At 36.9% G+C, this 23244-nt stretch overlaps 1 long non-coding RNA gene across 1 annotated transcript; it reads right to left on the bottom strand.

The window, feature by feature from the left end:
* Positions 1-21081: 21081 nt before the first annotated feature.
* On the bottom strand, positions 21082-22924 carry LOC131609360 (uncharacterized). Its single transcript, XR_009286117.1, has 4 exons — positions 22545-22924; positions 22317-22452; positions 21835-22182; positions 21082-21704 (listed from the first exon to the last, which is right to left on the bottom strand). It is a non-coding gene; the product is annotated as an uncharacterized LOC131609360 (long non-coding RNA).
* Positions 22925-23244: the final 320 nt, after the last annotated feature.

The following is a 23244-nucleotide window of genomic DNA, read 5'->3' as shown; positions in this document are numbered from 1 at the left end:
ATACATTCATACATCACATATTCATATTCATACATCATACATCATACATCATACATCATACATCATACATCATACATCATACATCATACATCATGCATCATACGCATATTCATACACAACATCACCTGCATATTTCTTCGGGAATATCTCACATTCACATGCATCATAAACATTGCATATCACTAACTTGATTTTTCAGGTAGACGGATATCTTCAACGAAGATGTTCTCAATCACATGCAGTGTTCACCTGAATTCCATGAACGGTTCTCTCAGATATAATCAAGCCGAAGATTCATTCTGATCACTAACCAACTCAAAAACAAGCATCACAGATCTAAAGCGATACCTCAGACGGTTCCAAAACGATCTAGCATCACAGATCTAAAGCGATACCTCAGACGGTTCCAAAATGATCTAACATTGCAGATCTAAAGCGATACCTCAGACGGTTCCAAAACGATCTAATATTGCAGATCTAAAGCGATACCTCAGACGGTTCCAGAACGATCTAACGTTGCAGATCTAAAGCGATACCTCATACGGTTCCAGAACGATCTAACACAGGTCTAAAGCGATACCTCAGACGGTTCCAGAACGATCTAACATCAAAGATCTAAAGCTGATACCTCAGACGGTTCCACAATGATCAACTTTCAAAATCTAAAGCGGAAAAACTTTGGACAAGTTCCGTAGCAATCATCCTCCAAGACTTAAAGCGGTAACCTTGGACGGTTCCGAAACAGTCAACACAAAGACTTTCAAATCCTTCATCAAGATATAATCAATGGATTCATTCTAATGAACAAACCCTCAACCCATTTACCAGGTGGCATCTAAAAGCCCATCTCAGGTAATGTTCCAATCTGCCAACAACATTTCGCAGACGACATTCAAATGCAACTTCCAACATCTCTTCTGATCAAGGTAAGTGCAAATTTTCAGGGCATCTAAATATTCAATCATCTTCTACCTTCAGATTTCAAACAATCTCTTCGGGTTTAAGAAGATTGAATAGGGGCAACTGTTATACCCCAAAATTTGCCCGCATCTTTTTTCAAGAAAACTCCAATCTGAAAATTAAGAGTCTCATATAATCATGGATTTTTATTTCAACAAATATCCTGACATATGAAATACTTAGTTTTTAGAATTTTTCTTATACAGTAATTTGGCTTGCAGTTGAATTTATTCTTACGCAAACGCCAAATACTGTTTATTACTTCACACATGCTATTTATTTATTTACATATAAATAGTACTGACACAATTGGTACAGAGTTAAATGTTTTTGCAGGCGCAGAATCAGGAAACTCAGACTGTACTGGTTACAGTAAATATTAGTTATTTATTATGTCTGTGTTTTTCTAACAAGTCATGTAAATAAACTTTCATTTTTCACATAAAACAAAAACAACAAAAAAGAAAATTAACTTTGACTGTTGATTTTTCACTCTAACTGCTACGTCAATACCTGAACAGTCAGTTGACAGCCAAACTGCTGGCAGTACAATTCTCAGTGTTTTGTACCATCAATCAAATCAATCTTTCACAATTCAAAATTCCAAGATTTTTATTCTAGAAGTCTTCTGAATATCACGCGATTAGCAGAGACTGAACACTGCACAAAAATCAGGTACGCTTAACTGTCTCCTACACAAACAGTCCCTGACTAGGGTTTTCTTGTTTTTACAGGAGAAACAAGTTTTTGAGAGCTCAAATGGATTTCATGCACATCCATATATCTCAAAGTACCATCACACAAATTTTCAAACTTCAATTCACTCAGACGCACCGTCAGCAGCTCAAACAGTCAACAGACGACCCGTTTGACCAAAAAAGTCAACAGACAGTCAAAAATGAAATTTTTTGTCAAAGTCCATATTTTGTCAAAGGATTCATCATTTGATCATTGGATGATCATAATTCATCAAGGAAAGATCAAAAATCAACAAAACCCTAAGATTCAAAATTAGGGTTTTTGCCTGAAAAGTCAACTCAACTTTGACTGATCATAACTCTCTCATCCTTCATCCAAAAAATTCAAACCAAAGCTCATTTTGAAGGAAATTCAATTATCTTTCAAATGCCATTGATCCCATGGTCATTGGATTCACCATTTGAAAAATATGACCAAAGACATTACAGGTCATTTTCAAAGTCAACAAAAAGACACTTTTTTCAAAAGGACACACAAGGAGCATCAAAAATCATTTTGACATGAGACCAAAGACATTAGTTAGAGGACTCTTTGAGGTTTACAAAAAGTGCAATAACTCCTTCATATGACAAAAATTGAGGGATTTACACCTTGTTGAAGTTGGCTAAATTTTGGGAAAATGCATGAAATCAACATTGCTCAAAAATGTATTTTTTCCAAATGGGGCCAAGTTTTCAGCATTCAAACATCATTTCCATGATATTATGGGCCTCCCACGACCAAGACAAGGCCCACACCTTTTTTTATCCATTTTTGGCATAATTTTATCTTATTTTAAGATTAAATTAAAAGGAAAATGGATGGATAAATGGTAGCTTAACTTCCAAGCATGACTCACCCAAGGAATCTTCATCTTCCTGCAGAGAATTGAAGAGCAAGGCAGGTGCATTGAAGACAAGAAGGCTTCGTCAATAATTCAAAGCTTTTTTTAATATAAAAAATGCAAGAATTCCACAAAGGCAACTAGTTGCTTCTTAGCTTCAATTCTAAGCACTCAATGCTTATAAATAGCCTAGCATGCTTCAGTAACAAGAAGAGACGAATCAGAAACAAAGCCTTGCCCATAATACACTTGTAATCACTTGAAAAATTTCAAACAAAATTCAAATTCGAGTTTTTAATTTCAGTCAATTTCAATACAAACTAAGCATTCAAAAATCATCTCTGAGCTTCACTGAAGCTATTCCAATCAATTGCAAGTCTTAAACCTCACTGAATCGAGCTATACAGGTCACGATTTGTCCAAACTAAAACTGACTTGTATCTCATAACACAAGCATATCTAGCACGATGTAGACATATATTTGGACTTGGTGTGGTGTGTAGATCATTTCTGGAACTTTAATTAAGTTTTAGACGCTTATACACGAAGTTACCATTTTAGGGTTCATAACCTAAAATTTAGGGCTTTCTGAAATAGGCAAAATTAGAAGTTCTAAATAGCATCATTGAACTCGCATGAACAAGACGAATTAAATGGTGGCATCGCGCCAAATTTATGTTGTTGTTTGCTTGTATTCGCTATTATTAACAGGTGTAAAAGATTGGAGTTTTTACACCACCTGCAAATGAACGGTGTAAAAGCCCATCTGAAGGTTGAAGATGATGCGTGGCGTCCTCTGATTGGTTGGGAGGCGCGCGCGTGTTTTTAAATTAACTTTGGATTCAGTGTTTTGCAGGTACGTCACGTGCCATGGTCCCTCACCATCTGGGCCTTCTGATCCACTTGCCAGCTCATCCAACGCGCCAGACAAAGCAGTCCTTACCATGGACTCTCAATCCAACCACACCTGATCAGTATCCTTTTCTTTTCTATTTTTATTTTAATTTCTTTGTTAAAATTAATTAAAAATAGTTTTAAAAATCCAAAAAATACACAAAAAATATTTTTAGACTTCTAAAATAATATATTATTTTCTGAAATAAAAATATTTTATTTTTCTTCAAAATTTCAATATTTTGCATAATTAATTAGTATATATTTATATATTTGCTTTTTAATTATTCTAACCAATCAAAAAATCATAAAAAAAATTGTTCTTTATATAAAATATTGTTTATATATTATAAACTAATTTTGTACATATTTTGAATAATTTTATCTTTAAGTTTTAATTATTTGTATAATTACTTGCATAATTATGTTTTAATTAACTTAAATCAATTTCAAATCAATTCCAAAAATTCAAAAAAAATTAGTTTTGTTTTAAAATTAATTGACAAATATTTTGTACATATTTTAAACTTAATTTCTAGGTTTAAATCTATTTTCATCTTTTTTTCTTCATTTTAATTTAATTAATCATGCATTAATCATAATTAAAATCAATCATAAAAAATCCAAAAAAACATGCCTTTTATTTTTCTTGCAATTTAAATTCCTAGATAAATGTATAGGATGTCAAATTCATGTAAATACGCTAGTTTACATTTCCTGCACAATCGATGTAATAGCGTAGATTTACTTTCCGCACTTTACATTTCCGCATTTTAATTTCCAGCAAAATATAAACTGCGTGTATGTCAAAGATAAAATTGAACCGTTAGATCACTAACTTCAAAGATAAAATATCTGAATACAATCACAATCACACTTGCACCTCTTAAGGTAATCCCTTCTTATTCTTTTCAAAATCAAAGTCAAAATTCCACTGTTTTTGAGTACAAAATCGAACCTTGCGTTTGTATCCGGTGAAAGGATAGATTTTTAAAGGAAATAAGGATAAAGACCTTACAAATCAGGGTAGACCTCCTAGTTTGCTTGCTCAAATCAAAACAAACAAAATTCTCATACACTGTTGTTTTTCAAAACAAAACTTTCAAAAAAAGACAATACTTTGTATACATCCAAACACGGATTATTACAAAGTTAACGTTCTTTCCAAAACATCTTTCGAAAGATAAACAAGCATTTTGTATACATCCGCACACGGATCATTACAAAATTCAAATTACAAAGGTATTTGAAACCACATATGAGCAATTTCAGAGCAATTGAAAAGTGATCGAAAAACAAGTGAGCTAAGCAAACTTAAGAGCCCATGGATAACCATGGATACAAAGGGTGCTAATACCTTCCCTTTGTATAACCTACCCCCTTAACCAGAATTTCTTAAAGGTCTTTTTTCTGTTTCTTTTATAAACCTTTCCTTAATTGGATAAAATAAAAGGTCGGTGGCGACTCTGTGAATTTTCAAAATGCGAAAGCATTAAGCGATAAAAAAGAGTCAGTTCACGTATCTCTACAGAACAGAGGTATGGCCCGGGATTAAAAAATCGGAGGTCCACACCATGCCTCATAGAGTTCAACATTTTGAACACCTGTGAATTGAATTCAAAGGCAAAAATTAAAGGAGGAGGTTCGAAGCATTAGCCACGCAGAACACCCATCTGACCAAGTATGCTGATGAGTCGTGTCTTAGAACGTTAGACCTTTATGATTATGTAAACTGGATGTTCGATAGAATGGGATATAGTCACTTCTTGACTCTACAACACCGTACCTACGAGCGACTCATGCTCGAGTTTCTCAGCTCCTTTGATTATAATTTTCTTAAACTGACACATCATGGTCCCGAGTGAGGGGGGACTTTGTTTGGGCTATTAAAAATAGGTGCTCTGTTATTGGCCAAGATGAAATAGGCGCTCTGTTATTGGCCAAGGAATCGGTGCTTGAATGATGCATTTTGTCTTTTTTTTAGTGCTTTCTTGATCCTTTTTTCCTATACTTAATAACATAGTTAAAAAGTTCGTACAGGCGTTTTTATCATGTTTTCTTGGTAAACTGAGGATTTTTTTCATTGATTGCTTGCTGTCATACCCTAAAATTTGCCCGATCAATTCTACGTTTGTTAATCCATCAAGAGTCAAAATTAAGGGTTATGGGGTTTGACATTTCTATTGTTAAACCCGCTCTCTTATAAATCAGGCTAAGTCTAAACAAGGGACTTAGGACCCAAACGTGGGGCCCAATCATCATAAGGGTTATCATTTTTGGGGGTATTTTGGGTTTTACAAAACATTTGTTCTGATTATTATTATTTATTTATTTTTTTGACTAACTATTAGTATTTAGCGTTATTAATTTTTATTATTAATGTTAATGTTAATAGGATTTTTTTTATTAGGTAGTATTAGGATTAGTATTAGGATTAATTAGGGTTATTATTTTTATTAGGTTTTTAGTAATTATATATATTAGGATTATTTTTTTAGGGTAATGACAATCTTATTAGAATTAGTTTTAATATTATTATTTAGGGTTAATATTTATTGATTAGTATTAAGTAATTTTGTTTTAATAAGTTTTATTAATATTAAGAAAAATCATTTATTATTATTGAAGGATAGAAAAACATTTAGAAAGGGGGGGTTTGAATAAGTGTAGTCTAAAAACTTGAACGATAAAAACAAATTGCACAGTTATTTTTATCCTGGTTCGTTGTTAACTAAACTACTCCAGTCCACCCCCTTGGAGTGATTTACCTCACCTGAGGATTTAATCCACTAATCTCAACAGATTACAATGGTTTTCCACTTAGCCCGCGACTAAGTCTTCTAGAGTATCCTGATCACAACCTGATCACTCCAGGAACAATTGCTTAGAAACAAGCTAAGACTTTCTAGAGTATCCTGACCACCACGTGATCACTCTAGTTACAACTGCTTAGACACAAGCTAAGACTTCCTAGAGTATCCTGATCACACTTGATCACTCTAGTTACTTACAAATTAATGTAATCAATTCTAAGAGTATTACAATGCTTCTAAAAAGCTATAATCACAACAGTGATATTTCTCTTAAGGTTTAAGCTTAATCTCACTAATATATTACAACAGCAATGTAGTGAGCTTTGATGAAGATGAAGTTTGTGAGCTTTGATTTGAACAGCGTTTCAGCAAGTTTGTATTCACAGAATTCGTCAGAATCGGTAACCTTGCTTCTCATCAGAACTTCATATTTATAGGCACTTGAGAAGATGACCGTTGGGAGCATTTAATGCTTTGCGTATTCCGTACAACATTGCATTTAATGTTTCACTTTTTTGTCAACTACCTCGAGCCTTGTTTACGCTGTGTCTACTGACGTTGCCTTTAATAGCTTCTAACGTTCCTTTTGTCAGTCAGCGTAGCCTGCCATCTTGTACTTGCTTCTGATCTGATGTTTGTGTATACAACGTTTGAATATTATCAAATTCAAACAGCTTGGTGCAGAGCATCTTCTTGTCTTCTGACCTTGAAGTGCTTCTGAGCGTGATACCATGAGAACTTCAGTGCTTCTGCTTCTGATCTCAAGTTCTTCTGATGCTTCCATAGACCCATGTTCTGATTCTGCTTTGACCATCTTCTGATGTCTTGCCAGACCATGTTCTGATGTTGCATGCTGAACCTTCTGAGTCAAAGCTTCTGAGCGTTGATTTGTGCATACTCTTTATATATTTCCTGAAAGGGAAATTGCAATGTATTAGAGTACCACATTATCTCATCCAAAATTCATATCCTTGTTATCATCAAAACTAAGAATATTGATCAGAACAAATCTTGTTCTAACAATCTCCCCCTTTTTGATGATGACAAAAACATATATAAATGATATGAATTTGCGATCAGAAAGAGCAGACGGCTAAAGACAATTACACAGCTAAAGCATAAGCATGTGAATATGTCTCCCCCTGAGATTTATAATCTCCCCCTGAGATAGATAATCTCCCCCTGAAATAAATACTAGAAGAATTTTAATGATAAAAAAAACATCCCTGAGTATTTCAGTAGAGACGTTCACATATGCTTGATCTTCAGAACATTCATGACTTCTGATTCTTGCTTCCATCGGACAGCTTCAGAACTTGAATTTCTTTGATCTTTAGAATATTCACAGCTTCTGATTCTTGCTTCCATCAGACAGCTTCAGAACTTGAATTTCTTTGATCTTCAGACCATTCACAGCTTCTGATTCTTGCTTCCATCAGGACAGCTTCAGAGCTTGAATTTCTTCTTACATCACTTCATGCTAGATTGTATCAGAACATTGTTGAATGTACCATAGCATCATCAGAGCATCTCTACATCCTGAAATGTTACAGAACAAAGCTAAACAACAAAAGTCAGCATGAATGAGTCAGAACATAGAATATGTTTCAGAACATATAATATGTATCAGAGCCACATAATATGTATCCGAACAAATGGACATAATGTTTCAGAGCATATTCTATCATTAGAATATCTGAACATTCTTCCTTCTTGCTTCTGATTTTGAAGCTTCATAGCACTCATCTTGCTTCAAGAATCCAAGAGCTTGATTCTTTAGACTTGCTTCTCCTTGAAGAGGATCTTCAATTCCTGCAACAACAAAACTTAAAGCATAGAACTTTGCAAGTTCTGTTAGAAATGTGGGGCCTTTTTACTCGGTAACTGATAATATTAATCAGATCATTTATCACATTTTCTCCCCCTTTTTGTCATAACATCAAAAACATAAAAGATTCAGATGAAAAACAAAAGACAATAGGAATGAAACAGAATTAAACTTTTTCATTGATTTGAAGGAGAAAGTACACAAAAAAATAAATGAAGAACAAGCAGATGCAACAAGGAAAGAAAACTACAACGACCAAAGACTAAGACCCTAGCCTAGACAAAATCTGCGCCAGTATGTCATGAATCCTGTCAGTGCTTGCAGTTTACCTTGCCATGAAGGAGCGAAACTCAGCATTGGTTGCTTCTTGCGTGTCCAAACGAGAAGCTAGCATGGCTTGATTCTAATGTAGAGCATCCAAAGTGTTCATCAGAGCTGAGGGTTCACCAGAAGAAGAAGCGCCAGAGCTTCTGCCAACAGGGACAGCGATCTCAGCAAGGCGATCTTCTGAAAGGTCTTCAACTTCTGCACCTTCCATCTCAACATCTGAGTCTGACTCAGAAGCAGCCTCAGCATATTCTGGTTCAGGCAACTCAGAAGCTCCAACTTCCAACGCCTGAAGAATAGCTGCTAGGTTTGTTGGAGGAGTTGGACCAGCAACTTCTGCAGGATAAACCACTTCTGGAAAGACCATGTGAGGAGCGCTTTCCGAAGGGTTCATCCTGAACCAATTAAACAACCATTGAAAATCACCAGTCAGCACTGGATTCCTTGGTCTCCATACCACGATGTCTCTGCAGGGATTTTCTTCTTCCATCTCATCTGCAGGTATCCTCTCTTCAAGAACTCTTCTGTTCCTAATGAGATGGTGATAGCTGCTTTCACCAGCTTCCAAAAGAAGACCACGAGCACCAGGTGCTTCAGTCATGATCCTTCTCTGGACATCCATAGCCCTAACTAGAAAATCCTGGCGAAAAGCTTCCCAGAGGTTGCAGGTAGCAGGCTCATTCAGATGGTTAAGGTGAGCAGCACCCAGAATCTCCAATCAGCTATTTACATCTGAGTGTAAAAGCTCTAGATAGGTATGAGTGGTAGGTGTTGGAGGGTTGACTGTGAATCTGGAATCAGGATACACACAACTGTAGGGGTTAGGTGTTCTGGTGGGAAAAGGGTGTGGGAGAGATTAGGAGATATCTGTGAGATGGGTTGAGGGGGAAGAGATATCAGACGGTGATGATGGTGGTTGCAGAGAGATGAGTGAAGAGGAAGAGGTGGTGGAGGTCTGTGAAGAGGGAGGTGATTGAGGGATACCTTCAAGAGGTTTAAACATACGTCTAGAGTAGTTTCCAGACATCATAGCTTCAAAAGGATTCACCTTGAGAGGATCGTAGGTGATCCTTATCCTTTTTGGTTTGTTTTCATATTCTTCGGTTGCCTTTCTCTTTTGTTTATGATCAGTTGCTTGATTTGATGAGCTTGACGAAGGATTCATGGTGACGTTGTAGATAGTGAAAACCGCTAGGGTTTATGATATGAATGCAGAGAGAGAGAGAGCAAAAGATGAAACTGAATGCAAGAGAGAGAAATATAAGAGGGAAAAAGAAACGTTTGAAGAATATAAAAGAAAAGAAATAAAAGGAAATGATGGATAGCATTTAATGTTACGTGGCGTGAGGAGAGATAATTATGACAAAAGAAGTGATTAGCACAGTTACCTAAGTAGGCGTCCCGTCAACTGCACGCATGCTTTTCCAGAAAAAGTGAATACGAGTTCATTTTCTGGAGAGACTGGTGACAGCTGTTTTGCTTTAAAAGAGCTTCTGAATCAACTTAGATAATGACACGTTAGAGATAACAGAATCAGAGATTCTAATTGATTAGTATCAGAACTTCTTATGGCTGCCTAGTCTTAACACATTTCAGAAGATACTCATACAAAGATCTTATCATCTTCTCATTCTGGGCACAAGTCCATACTGATATTCTTCAGAATGAACTTAAACCTATCTTCAGCAAGTGGTTTTGTAAAGATATCAGCCCATTGATGGTCTGTATCCACAAAGTTTAAAGATATAACACCCTTCTGAACATAGTCCCTTATGAAATGATGTTTAATCTCAATATGTTTAGCTTTTGAATGGTAGATAGGATTCTTTGATAAACATATAGCAGAAGTATTATCACAGAAGATAGGAATGTTACTCTCATATATCTGATAATCTTCTAGCTGACTTCTCATCTAGAGCATTTGTGTGCTACAACCAGCAGCAGCAACATATTCTGCTTCTGTTGTTGAGAGGGCAATAGTAGCTTGCTTCTTGTTGTACCATGAGATCAGATGACTTCCAAGAAATTGACAACTTCCAGAAGTGCTCTTCCTTTCAATTCTATCTCCAGCATAGTCAGCATCACAGAATCCTACTAAGTTGTATTCTTTGGATCTTCTGTAGACTAAACCAACATTAGTAGTACCTTTCAGATACCTCAGAATTCTCTTAACAGCAGTTAAATGAGATTCTCTCAGATCTGATTGGAATCTAGCACACAAACAAACACTGAAGGGAATGTCAGGTTTAGAAGCAGTTAGGTATAGAAGAGATCCAATCATACCTCTGTACAACTTCTGATCTACCTTCTTACTTACCTCATCCTTACCTAGGACACATGTTGGATGCATAGGAGTTTTGGCTTCTTTGCTTTCAGAAAGATTAAACTTCTTCAGAAGTTCTCTCACATACTTCGTTTGATGAACATAGGTTCCATCAGAAGTTTGGTTGATTTGAATCCCAAGGAAATACTTGAGTTCTCCCATCATGCTCATTTCAAATTCAGCCTGCATAGACTCAGCAAACTCCTTTCCAAGTGTAGCATTAGATGTTCCAAAGATGATATCATCAACATATATTTGACAGATTGAAATATCCTTTTTAAAGGTTTTACAAAAAAGAGTAGTGTCCACTTTTCCTCTAGTGAAACCATTTTCTAGAAGGAAAGAACTTAAACGTTCATACCAAGCTCTAGGAGCTTGCTTCAATCCGTATAATAATTTCTTTAATTTAAAAACATGATTTGGAGACTTGGAGTCTTCAAAACCAGGAGGTTGATGGACATAAACTTCTTCATCTATATAACCATTTAAGAAGGCACTCTTGACATCCATCTGATAAAGAGTGATGTTGTGTTGAGTGGCAAAAGAAATTAAAAGATGAATAGATTCTAACCTGGCCATTGGTGCAAAGGTTTCTGTGTAGTCAATTCCTTCTTGCTGACTATAGCCCTGAGCAACCAATTTGGCTTTGTTTCTTACCACTTCTCCCTTCTCGCTTAGCTTGTTTCTGAATACCCATTTAGTGTCGATGATGTTAAATCCTTTTGGTCTAGGAACCAAGTCCCGTACATCATTCCTTGTAAACTGATTGAGTTCTTCTTGCATGGAAATTATCCAGTCTGGATCTTCTAGAGCTTGATCAACAGAAGTTGGCTCGATCAAAGAAACAAGACCTAATTGACAGTCTGCATTGTTCTTAAGGAATGCCCTTGTTCTGATGGGATCGTCTTTCTTTCCAAGGATCACATCTTCTGAATGAGCTGATGCAAGTCTGGGTGATCTTCTGACTGTTTGCTCTTCAGAAATCCTGAGATTCTCTAAAGATGCAGCAACTTGATCTTCTGATCCATTGCTTCTGAGACTGCCAGCTTCTGCAGCTTTGCTTCTTGGTTCTACAACTTCTGATATGACAATATCTATATCTGCAAAATTCTCAAACTGCTTTGGTTTTTCAAGACCAAGCTTATCATCAAACCTAATATTGATTGATTCTTCTACAATCAATGTTTCAGTATTGTATACTCTGTAGCCTTTAGAGCGTTCAGAATATCCAAGAAGGAAACACTTTTGTGCTTTAGAATCAAACTTACCAAGATGATCTTTAGTATTCAGAATAAAACATACACATCCAAAAGGATGGAAATATGAAATGTTGGGCTTTCTGTTCTTCCACAATTCATAAGGAGTCTTATTTAGAATAGGTCTGATAGAGATTCTATTCTGAATGTAACATGCAGTGTTTATTGCTTCTGCCCAAAAATGCTTAGCCATATTGGTTTCATTGATCATGGTTCTGGTCATTTCTTGTAGAGTCCTATTCTTTCGCTCTATGAAATTCTGGACTCAGACACGTGATGTCTTACAGGATGTCACGACATCACTATCTGAATATTTTTAAACAAATGAACAAAGTGTAAACAGAAAACAACACAGGAAAATTGTTAACCCAGTTCGGTGCAAACACACCTACATCTGGGGGCTACCAAGCCAGGGAGGAAGTCCACTATAAGTAATATCAATTCAAGGTAATACAACTCAATATTACGCCTTTCACTTAATATCTACCCAATGCAACTTCAATCTAAACAACTTAGACCAGAGATCCTACTCACTCCCCCTCAATCACAACAGTGATGAAAAATTAACAGACGAATAACAAAAGAAGACACTCTTCAAAAACACAACTTGATCTTGCTTAAAAGCTTTGATCAAGTACAATAGTACTCTTGCTTAAAAGCTTTGAGTACTTCTTACAACTCAAAACAAAAACGCCTAGACCAAGACATTCATCATGATGATTGTTTGGCTTACAAGAAGGCTAGTACACAAAACAAAAACACATCAAACTTCTGGACGGCAAACCCTAAAACCAAAAAACCAACGTCCAGCAGCTTCTTCAATTGTTATAAATAATCTTGCAACAGCTGGGCCTTGGATCCAATATTAGTTTTAAACCTAATTAAGACCATTTCCATAAAGCAAAGATCCTATGAATAACCATCGCATAAAGTTGTTCTGAAACAAATCAATATCCAAAGTTTCCAAAAGAGGCGCGCAAAGTCTTAACAGATCAAATAACTATAACGAGAACATAATAAAACACAGCAGCTTCGGATGTCATGACATCGGTCTTGACATCAGGTAAAAGCCTGCACAAGAAAAACTTCAAAACAATGCATGTCATGACACCAGGTTTGACATGATAAAGACACTATTTGTTTTACCAAAAAAAACAGCCAATCAATAACATCTACAAACTCCCCCTTTGGCGAATTTTTTGGCTAAAACAATAATAGATGATACCAAGATTAGAGTATGCACAGCAGCAAATAGAACCAAGGATCCAGAGAAATAAATTCTGTCAGCCAACAACATCCTGCTTGATTAATCATAGTACATCCAAGGAACCAAAAGTAACAGAATATCCCTTGTCCTGGACAAGAGGATCCAGAGAAACATTTACAGCAACAACCAGCAACAACCAAGTCATCATCTATCACTTTCACTTCTCCCCCTTTCTAGCCACAAAAGGAGCCAAACAACAGATGAAGATTTACACTTCAGAACCAGCAGTATCTTCAGTATCCTCCTTACTCATTTCCACATCACTGGAGCTACTAGTCCGGGCATCAGCATCCTTACCCTCCTCAGCCATCACTACCAACAGTATGATCATCACCACCATCAGCAGAGTATACTTGACATTCAAGTGGGCAATAGTGCTGGTCGCACTCCCAATTAATTGCTATAATCCTTCACAAAGACAAATGCCCAGTTTGCTTCTTAGATTTTCAAATTGATTTGCATCCAAGGCTTTTGTGAAGATATCAGCTAGTTGAAGGTTTGTAGCAACATGTTCCAAGACAATTGTTTTATCTTCAACAAGATCTCTAATGTAATGATGTCTAATATCAATGTGCTTGGTCCTGCTATGCTGAATGGGATTCTTTGAAATGTTAATGGCACTTAAATTGTCACAATATAATGTCATGACATCTTGTGTGACATTGTATTCTGTTAACATCTGTTTCATCCAAACAAGCTGAGAGCAACTACTTCCTGCTGCAATGTATTCTGCCTCTGCAGTGGACAGGGACACACAATTTTGTTTCTTGCTGAACCATGAAATAAGATTATTACCCAAGAAGAAACATCCTCCTGAAGTACTTTTTCTGTCATCAGCACTTCCTGCCCAGTCTGCATCACAATATCCAGTGAGAATGGGTTCACACCCATGAGAGTAGAGCATTCCATATTCACAAGTACCATTCACATATTTCAGGATCCTCTTGACTTGATTGATATGGCTGGTTTTGGGTTCTGCTTGATACCTAGCACATACCCCAACAGCAAAGGCAATATCAGGTCTACTGGCTGTAAGATACAACAGACTTCCTATCATGCTTCTGTATAGACTTTGATCAACACTGGTTCCCTTTTCATCTTTGGACAGCTTCAAATGGGTAGGTGCTGGTGTCCTTTTGTGAGAAGCATTTTCCATTCCAAACTTTTTGACAATGTTTCTAGCATACTTGCTCTGAGAGAGAAAGATTGAGTCTTCCATCTGTTTGACTTGCAGCCCAAGAAAATAGGTTAATTCTCCAACTAGACTCATTTCAAATTCAGATTGCATCTGATCAACAAAATGTCTAGTCATCTTGTCTGACATCCCACCAAATACAATATCATCCACATAGATCTGAGCTATCAAAATCTTCCCTCCTTCATCTTTAACAAAAAGAGTTTTATCTATCCCTCCTTTCCTGTATCCATTGCTAGTAAGAAACTCAGTTAGTCTCTCATACCAAGCTCTAGGAGCTTGTTTCAGACCGTAAAGAGCTTTTCTTAATTTGTATACATGATCAGGGTGGTTTGGATCTGCAAAACCTTTAGGTTGTTCTACATAGACTTCCTCATTCAAATATCCATTCAAGAAAGCACTCTTCACATCCATCTGGTATAGTTTGAATTTCAGAATACATGCAATCCCTAACAATAGCCTAATTGACTCAAGTCTGGCAACAGGAGCAAAGGTTTCATCAAAGTCAATTCCTTCAACTTGGGTGTATCCTTGAGCAACTAGCCTTGCTTTGTTTCTGATAACAGTTCCCAGTTCATCTGACTTGTTCTTGTAAACCCATTTAGTTCCAATGACATTAGTACCTTTAGGTCTTGGTACCAGCTCCCATACTTCATTTCTTTCAAACTGGCCTAGTTCTTCCTGCATGGCATTAATCCAGAACTCATCTGTTAATGCTTCCTTGACATTTTTAGGTTCAATTTTTGACACAAAACAAGAGTTTGAGACAACTTCTCTTGACCTTGTAATAACTCCACTGTTGAGATCTCCTATAATAAGATCTTTAGGATGATCTTTCTGAATTCTTATAGAAGGACTCTTGTTAGGGGGTTCAGTCTCAGCTTCTGTGATAGTGGGACTGCAATCATCTTCTCTTGTAGAACCTTCTGCTGTAAAATCCCAGAATGTTCCGACATCTTCTGTGACATCTGCTTGATTGTGAACATCATCAACCACAACATTTATGGATTCCATTATTATTTTGGTTCTTGAGTTGAATACTCTATAAGCTCTACTGTTTGTAGAGTAGCCCAGAAAGATTCCTTCATCACTCTTGGGATCCATCTTCCTCCTGTGATCTCTATCAGCAAGAGTGTAACACTTACTACCAAACACATGGAAGTATTTGACAGTGGGTTTTCTTCCCTTCCAGATCTCATATAGGGTGGTAGAGGTTCCTTTTCTTAAGGTAACTCTATTTGGGACATAACAAGCAGTATTCATGGCTTCAGCCCAGAAGTAGATAGGAAGATTCTTAGCATGGATCATGGCTCTTGCTGATTCTTGAATAGTTCTATTCTTTCTTTCAACAACCCCATTTTGCTGTGGAGTAATAGGGGAAGAGAATTCATGATGTATTCCTTCAGAGGAGCAGAATTCAGCAAACTTTTGATTCTCAAATTCCTTTCCATGATCACTTCTAATTCTCACAACACCATTTTCTTTTTCTCTTTGAATTCTTTGACATAGGTCCTTGAAAACATCAAACACATCTGACTTTTCTCTGATGAAGTTTACCCAAGTGTACCTGGAGTAGTCATCCACAACCACATAAGCATATTTCTTTCCTCCAAGACTTTCTATTTGCATTGGTCCCATCAAGTCCATATGTAGAAGTTCAAGAACTCTGGAAGTAGTCAGATGTTTAACCTTTGGATGTGACATCCTGGTTTGTTTTCCTACCTGACATTCACCACATATTTTTCCTTCATCAATTTGTAGCTTAGGAATTCCTCTTACAGCTTCCAGAGAAATAATTCTTTTCATACCTCTTAGATGAAGGTGACCAAGTTTTTGGTGCCACAGCTTTGCTTCTTCTTCTTTAGAACAAACAGTAGAATAGCTGGATTCATGAGACACCCACAAGTAGCAGTTATCTTTGGATCTGACACCCCTCATTACAACTTCCTTTTCTTCATTAATAACCACACACTCAGCTTTGGTGTAGTTGACTTGGTATCCTTGGTCACAGAGTTGACTGATGCTTATGAGATTGGCAGTCAGGCCTTTGACCAACAAAACACCTTCTAAATTTGGCACTCCTGAACAATCTAATTTTCCAACTCCTTTGATTTCTCCTTTATCTCCATCACCAAAGGTTACATAACTAGTAGAATGACTCTTGATATCAACAAGCAGATTTTTGATTCCAGTCATGTGTCTGGAACATCCACTATCAAAATACCAGTCTTCTTTGGCTGAAACTCTAAGAGATGTATGGGCTATTAAAGCCATACTTTTAGGTTTCCATTGTTGCTTCTGGATGGGCATGATCTGCTTAGGTTTGTAAGAAGGAGTTTGATCTGGATATCCATATAGTCTGAAGGAAAAAGGCTTAATATGTCCAAATCTTCCACAGTAATGACATCTCCATCTTTGAAACTTTCTCTTCATTTTACCTTTCTCGTGATGTTGAGTCACATGTTTTGACATCGGCTTCAACATCTCAGCTTCAGGTTTAGTTCTGCTACTATCTTGGACATATTTCTTTGCACCAACAAATCCTATACCAGACATATCTCTTGAACTTTTTCCAACCTGCAAGATCTCCTCCAACATATTCGTGCCACTGTTCAACATTTTTACTGATTTTGACATCTGATCAAGTTTGGATTGTAGCAGGATAATTTCACCATTCAGTTCTGATATAGTTTCATTAAGCTCTTTGTTATTAGCTTCCAACTGGGCTATGTATTTCTTTTGCTTTTCACCTTGTTGACATACTTCAGCACTTCTGATACACAGCTTTCTGTAGGAAATTTCCAGTTCTTCAAAGGTTAGCTCATCTTCACTAGCATCTTCATCAGAATTGCAAACTCCAGTAAGGGCTGTGACATGTTTGGCTGATTCTTCTTCAAAATCACTCTCAGAATCTTCGTCAGACCAGGAGACTTACAATCCTTTCTTTTGTTTCTTGAGATAAGTAGGGCATTCAGCTCTAATATGTCCATACCCTTCACATCCATGACATTGGATCCCTTTGTTGTGGTTGTACTTTTCTTCTGGTTTAACTCCTCTGCCAGAGTCATAAGATCTATTGATGTCAGATGAGATGTTCTGGACATTAGGTCTTGACTTCTGATGCATCCTTCTCATAATTTTGTTGAATTGTTTACCAAGCATAGCTATAGATTCAGATACATTCTCTTCTCTACTTTCCTTAACTTCTTCTTGAGAGTTGGACACAAAAGCTATGCTTTTGTTCTTCTTTTCAGAATTTTCATTGATTCCCATCTCAAAGGTTTGAAGGGATCCAATTAACTCCTCTACCTTCATTTTGCTGATATCCTGTGCCTCTTCTATAGCTGTAACTTTCATATCAAATCTCTTAGGTAGGGATCTAAGGATTTTCCTCACCAACTTTTCATCAGACATTTTTTCTCCCAAAGCTCCTGAGGTATTAGCAATATCGAGTAAATTCATATGAAAATCCTTAATACTTTCATCATCCCTCATCCTTAGATTTTCAAATTTTGTAGTTAGCAGTTGAAGTCTTGACATCTTCACTTTGGAGGTGCCCTCATGAGTAGTCTTTAGGATATCCCAGACATCTTTGGCTAGTTCACACTGGTGAACCAGTCTGAATATATTTTTGTCAATTCCATTGAATAACGCATTTAGGGCTTTAGAGTTGCCAAGCGCCAATGCCTCTTCATCTTTGTCCCAATCTTCCTCTGGTTTAAGAGTTTTGTTGCCATCTTTATCAGTAATAACAGGATGTTCCCATCCTTTGTTCACAGCTCTCCATGCTTTGCTGTTCACGGATTTCAGAAAAGCCACCATGAGAGGTTTCCAATAATCATAATTAGAGCCATCCAGAATGGGTGGTCTCATTATAAATCCACCACCTTCTTTGTCCATCGAACCAGAAAATACTTTCCCTAGATCTCACCCAGTAAAAACAGGCAGGGTGCCTGCTCTGATGCCAATTGAAATTCTGGACTCAGACACGCGATGTCTTACAGGATGTCACGACATCACTATCTGAATGTTTTTAAACAAATGAACAAAGTGTAAACAGAAAACAACACAGGAAAATTGTTAACCCAGTTCGGTGCAAACACACCTACATCTGGGGGCTACCAAGCCAGGGAGGAAGTCCACTATAAGTAATATCAATTCAAGGTAATACAACTCAATATTACGCCTTTCACTTAATATCTACCCAATGCAACTTCAATCTAAACAACTTAGACCAGAGATCCTACTCACTCCCCCTCAATCACAACAGTGATGAAAAATTAACAGACGAATAACAAAAGAAGACACTCTTCAAAAACACAACTTGATCTTGCTTAAAAGCTTTGATCAAGTACAATAGTACTCTTGCTTAAAAGCTTTGAGTACTTCTTACAACTCAAAACAAAAACGCCTAGACCAAGACATTCATCATGATGATTGTTTGGCTTACAAGAAGGCTAGTACACAAAACAAAAACACATCAAACTTCTGGACGGCAAACCCTAAAACCAAAAAACCAACGTCCAGCAGCTTCTTCAATTGTTATAAATAATCTTGCAACAGCTGGGCCTTGGATCCAATATTAGTTTTAAACCTAATTAAGACCATTTCCATAAAGCAAAGATCCTATGAATAACCATCGCATAAAGCTGTTCTGAAACAAATCAATATCCAAAGTTTCCAAAAGAGGCGCGCAAAGTCTTAACAGATCAAATAACTATAACGAGAACATAATAAAACACAGCAGCTTCGGATGTCATGACATCGGTCTTGACATCAGGTAAAAGCCTGCACAAGAAAAACTTCAAAACAATGCATGTCATGACACCAGGTTTGACATGATAAAGACACTATTTGTTTTACCAAAAAAAATAGCCAATCAATAACATCTACACTCTACAACTCCATTTTGTTGTGGAGTTCTAGGACAAGAGAAATCATGGGCAATGCCATTTTCTTTGAAGAACTCCTCAAAGAATCTGTTCTCAAATTCGCCACCATGATCACTTCTGACCTTTATGATCTTGCACTCCTTCTCAGATTGGATCTGAGTGCAGAATTCAAAGAACACTGAATGTGACTCATCCTTGTGTTTTAAGAACTTTACCCATGTCCAGCGGCTATAATCATCAACGATGACTAATCCATATTTCTTCCCTCTGACAGATGCTGTTTTGACTGGGCCAAACAGATCAATGTGCAAGAGTTCTAACGGCCTTGAGGTAGACACAACATTCTTAGACTTGAATGCAGGTTTGGAGAACTTGCCCTTCTGACATGCTTCACAAAGAGCATCTAATTTGTATTTCAGATTTGGGAGTCCTCTGACCAGATTTAGTTTGTTAATCTGAGAAATCTTTCCCAAACTAGCATGTCCTAATCTTCTGTGCCAGACCCATTTCTCTTCAGAAACAGACATAAGGCATGTCACCTTCTGCTTCTCAAGATCTGAAAGATCAATCTTATAAATGCTGTTCTTTCTCTTGCCTGTAAATAGGATTGAGCCATCCTTCTGAGTTACAACCTTGCAAGACTTTTGATTGAAGATTATATCATAACTATTGTCACTTAATTGATTTATGGACAATAAGTTATGCGTTAATCCTTCTACAAGAAGTACATTAGTTATGGAAGGAGAGTTACCAAGACTTATGGTTCCAGAGCCAATGATTTTGCCCTTCTGATCTCCTCCAAACTTGACTTCTCCACCTGGTTTAAGCACCAGGTCTTGGAATGTAGACCTTCTTCCCGTCATGTGTCGCGAGCACCCAGAGTCCAGGTACCATGACATTTTGCTTTTTGTCCTCTTTGCAGCCAAGGATATCTGCAACAAAAATTATCTTCTCCTTAGGTACCCACATTTTCTTGGGTCCTTTCTTGTTAGTTCTCCTCAAGTTCTGATTGAACTTGGGTTTAGCATAATATTTAATAGGAGGAACAACATGATATTCTTTAGGTTTGTCAGCATGATATTGCTTAGGATGTGTCACATGCTTCTTGGTGTGAACAGTGTTAAAACTCTGTGCATGTGAAGTGAGCCTAATATCATGTGCATGGCCATATTTGAACTGATCATACAATGGCTTGTATGTGATCTTCAGATCATCAATAGGTTCAAATTTATGTGAGGTATCACCCTCATAGCCAAAGCCAAACCTTCTATTTCCAGAAACACCATATATCATAGAAGCAAGATGACTTCTGCCAATACTTCTAGATAAGAACTTTCTGAAGCTCGAGTCATATTCTTTCAGAATATGATTGAGACTCGGAATGGATTTTTCTGTTTCAGAAGGAGATCCACTATCTTTGGATAGATTTAAAACTTTTTCCTTCAGTTCAGAGTTTTCCACTTCCAGCTTCTTAGTTTCAAATTCAAACCGCTTCTTCAGCTTTTTGTATTTGATACTAAGATGAGCCTTGAGTTCCAGAAGTTCTATTAAACTGGAAACTAACTCTTCTCTAGATAGTTCAGAAAATACCTCTTCAGAATCTGATTCTGATGTAGATTCTGATCCATCATCTTCTGTAGCCATTGTTGCACCCCAAAATTTGCCCTCTTTCTCTGTGTTATAAGTTACGAATGGCGTTTATTTCGTCATTTGAAAATCGAAGAAAAATAATAAAGAGTTCCATTATTTCGAGGTCATTAAGTCAAGGGCCTATGAGGTGAATTGCAAATGAACAAGTCATGGTACAAGATTATAAACTTGAGGAGAACATTGTGTTCAAGGCGTCATTTTAGTTTCAATTTCTTGGTGACTTATCGTACAAGTTTGAGTTTGATTGATGAATTGGATCGAATTAGAGGTCCATTGAATTTTGCAAGAGAATTGGAGTTTATTCACTAAAAGAGTATCCATGCAAGTGTTGATTCGAATATCACTCACCATTTCCATACAAAATTCAAAACTTTACAAGTATCCATACAATATCCATTTATCATTCACTACAAAATAATTCAAATTAAGTCCAAGCACATTCAAATTATGAAGCCCACTTTATTACAAAAATTATACAAAAAATCATGTTCAAAATCTAATTTCTTCATGACATTCTTCAAAGTTCTTTCCAACATTAAAACCATTCCATTACAATTTCCAAGTTCCACTTCAACAGTCCAAATATTCTACATATTTCCATTACACATCAAAACCAAATCTCTTTATCTATCCTAATCTTCAATCTCCAGTGGAAGCCCAATAGACCTTTGCTGCTTTTTTTTTAAACAATGCCAAGGACATTCCAAGCATACAAGCCTGCTAGCAAAATAACCAACAACAGCACAAAGAAGAAAAACGGAATCAGAACTCTGCAAAAAGAGAAAAAAACCATAGCAGCAAGAGGAGAAAAAAGAAAAACGTAACAGAAAAATTAATAGAAACTCACCAAAAAAGATCGTAACAAACTTTTGAACCTCTCTCTCGATCCTCATCTTCATTATCTTTCTCTCATCATCATGGAATCACCTTCTCCAACCATAATCTCTGAATCCAGATTCATCCTCCATAACCGACCTTCACTCTCTCAATTTCTTAAACTCACAACCGAAAACAACTCCTCAATCTCAAAAAAAAACTCTCTCCATTCATCTTCAACAACAGAAAAGTGCAACAGAAATCGTAACCGAATTCTCCAAAAACTTCATCATCTTCAAGAACCTTCGACAATCTTCATCATTCACAAAAACCACCATAATCATCACCTTCAACGTTTCTCCGCCATAATTCGATTCTTCTGCATCACAACAAAATGTAACAAAAGTTCAGCAAAAAAGAAAAGAATCATCACGATAATATTCACTCATCAAGAATCTACAAACAGAAAATCAAACAACGAATCTTCAATCTTCTCTACTTCCGCAAGCTTACAATCGATTTACAACTTCAACATCCATCACGCTTCAAGCATTACTTAGACCTCACCGCGAATTTCATCATCTTCATCGCAACAACATCATCTTCATATCGCATCTCAGCATCTTCAATTCGCCTCCACGTCATCTCTCTGTACGAGAACACTGAATCATCATCTCACATCATTGCAAACAACAAGAAATTAACAATACAAAGGAGAAGAAGATAGAAACAAGTGAGGACCAAAAATATGTACGGAGGCCGGAGAGTTCGATTTCGTCGGAGAAGACTTAGTTCCCGCCCGCCGCTTTGTCACGAAGGAGAAGGCGGAGATCGCGACATCGTGTTGAGAAGAGAGTGAGGGCGAGTGAGAGAGATCTGTCGAGTTTGTGGTGGCCGGACTTTGAATCGGAGAAGGTGAGGTTTGAATCGGTGAAGCTCCAGCCACCGCCGCGCATTCGTCTGAGAAAGAGGAAGCTGATGCGTCACATTTGAGTAACCCTAGATCCCTTTCTTAATCCAATTTTCTTATAGTAATGCTTTTACATTGATGTGAGTTTAATGAGATCTAATTGGTTTTAATTGGTATAGATTAGTGATTTAAGTTTGATTAATTGGACATAAGTAAGATTAATGGCATAAGAATCTGTTACTAATGGGATTTAATCTGAACCGTGATGAATAAACTGTTGTTGGATCAAACAAAACTGAATAATCCTTGGGCCTGTACCGAAAATGCTAGCCACACCTCTCCTAAGCCCACCACCATCGTTTTTGAACATAGAGAAGCTGAAACAAAAACACTCAATTATGCATTGGGCCATGTACGAATTCTCACCCTCTAAGCCCGTATCACCATTGTTTTTGGCTAGAATCCAGAAAAATGAACAAAAACATGCTATTGGACCAAAAGCCTTTGGGCCCTGCGCCCTCTTTGCTGACT

Source organism: Vicia villosa, linkage group LG6, assembly GCF_029867415.1.
Source record: "Vicia villosa cultivar HV-30 ecotype Madison, WI linkage group LG6, Vvil1.0, whole genome shotgun sequence".
Classification (NCBI taxonomy): domain Eukaryota; kingdom Viridiplantae; phylum Streptophyta; class Magnoliopsida; order Fabales; family Fabaceae; genus Vicia; species Vicia villosa.
This window is presented reverse-complemented; position numbering and strand designations above follow the sequence as displayed.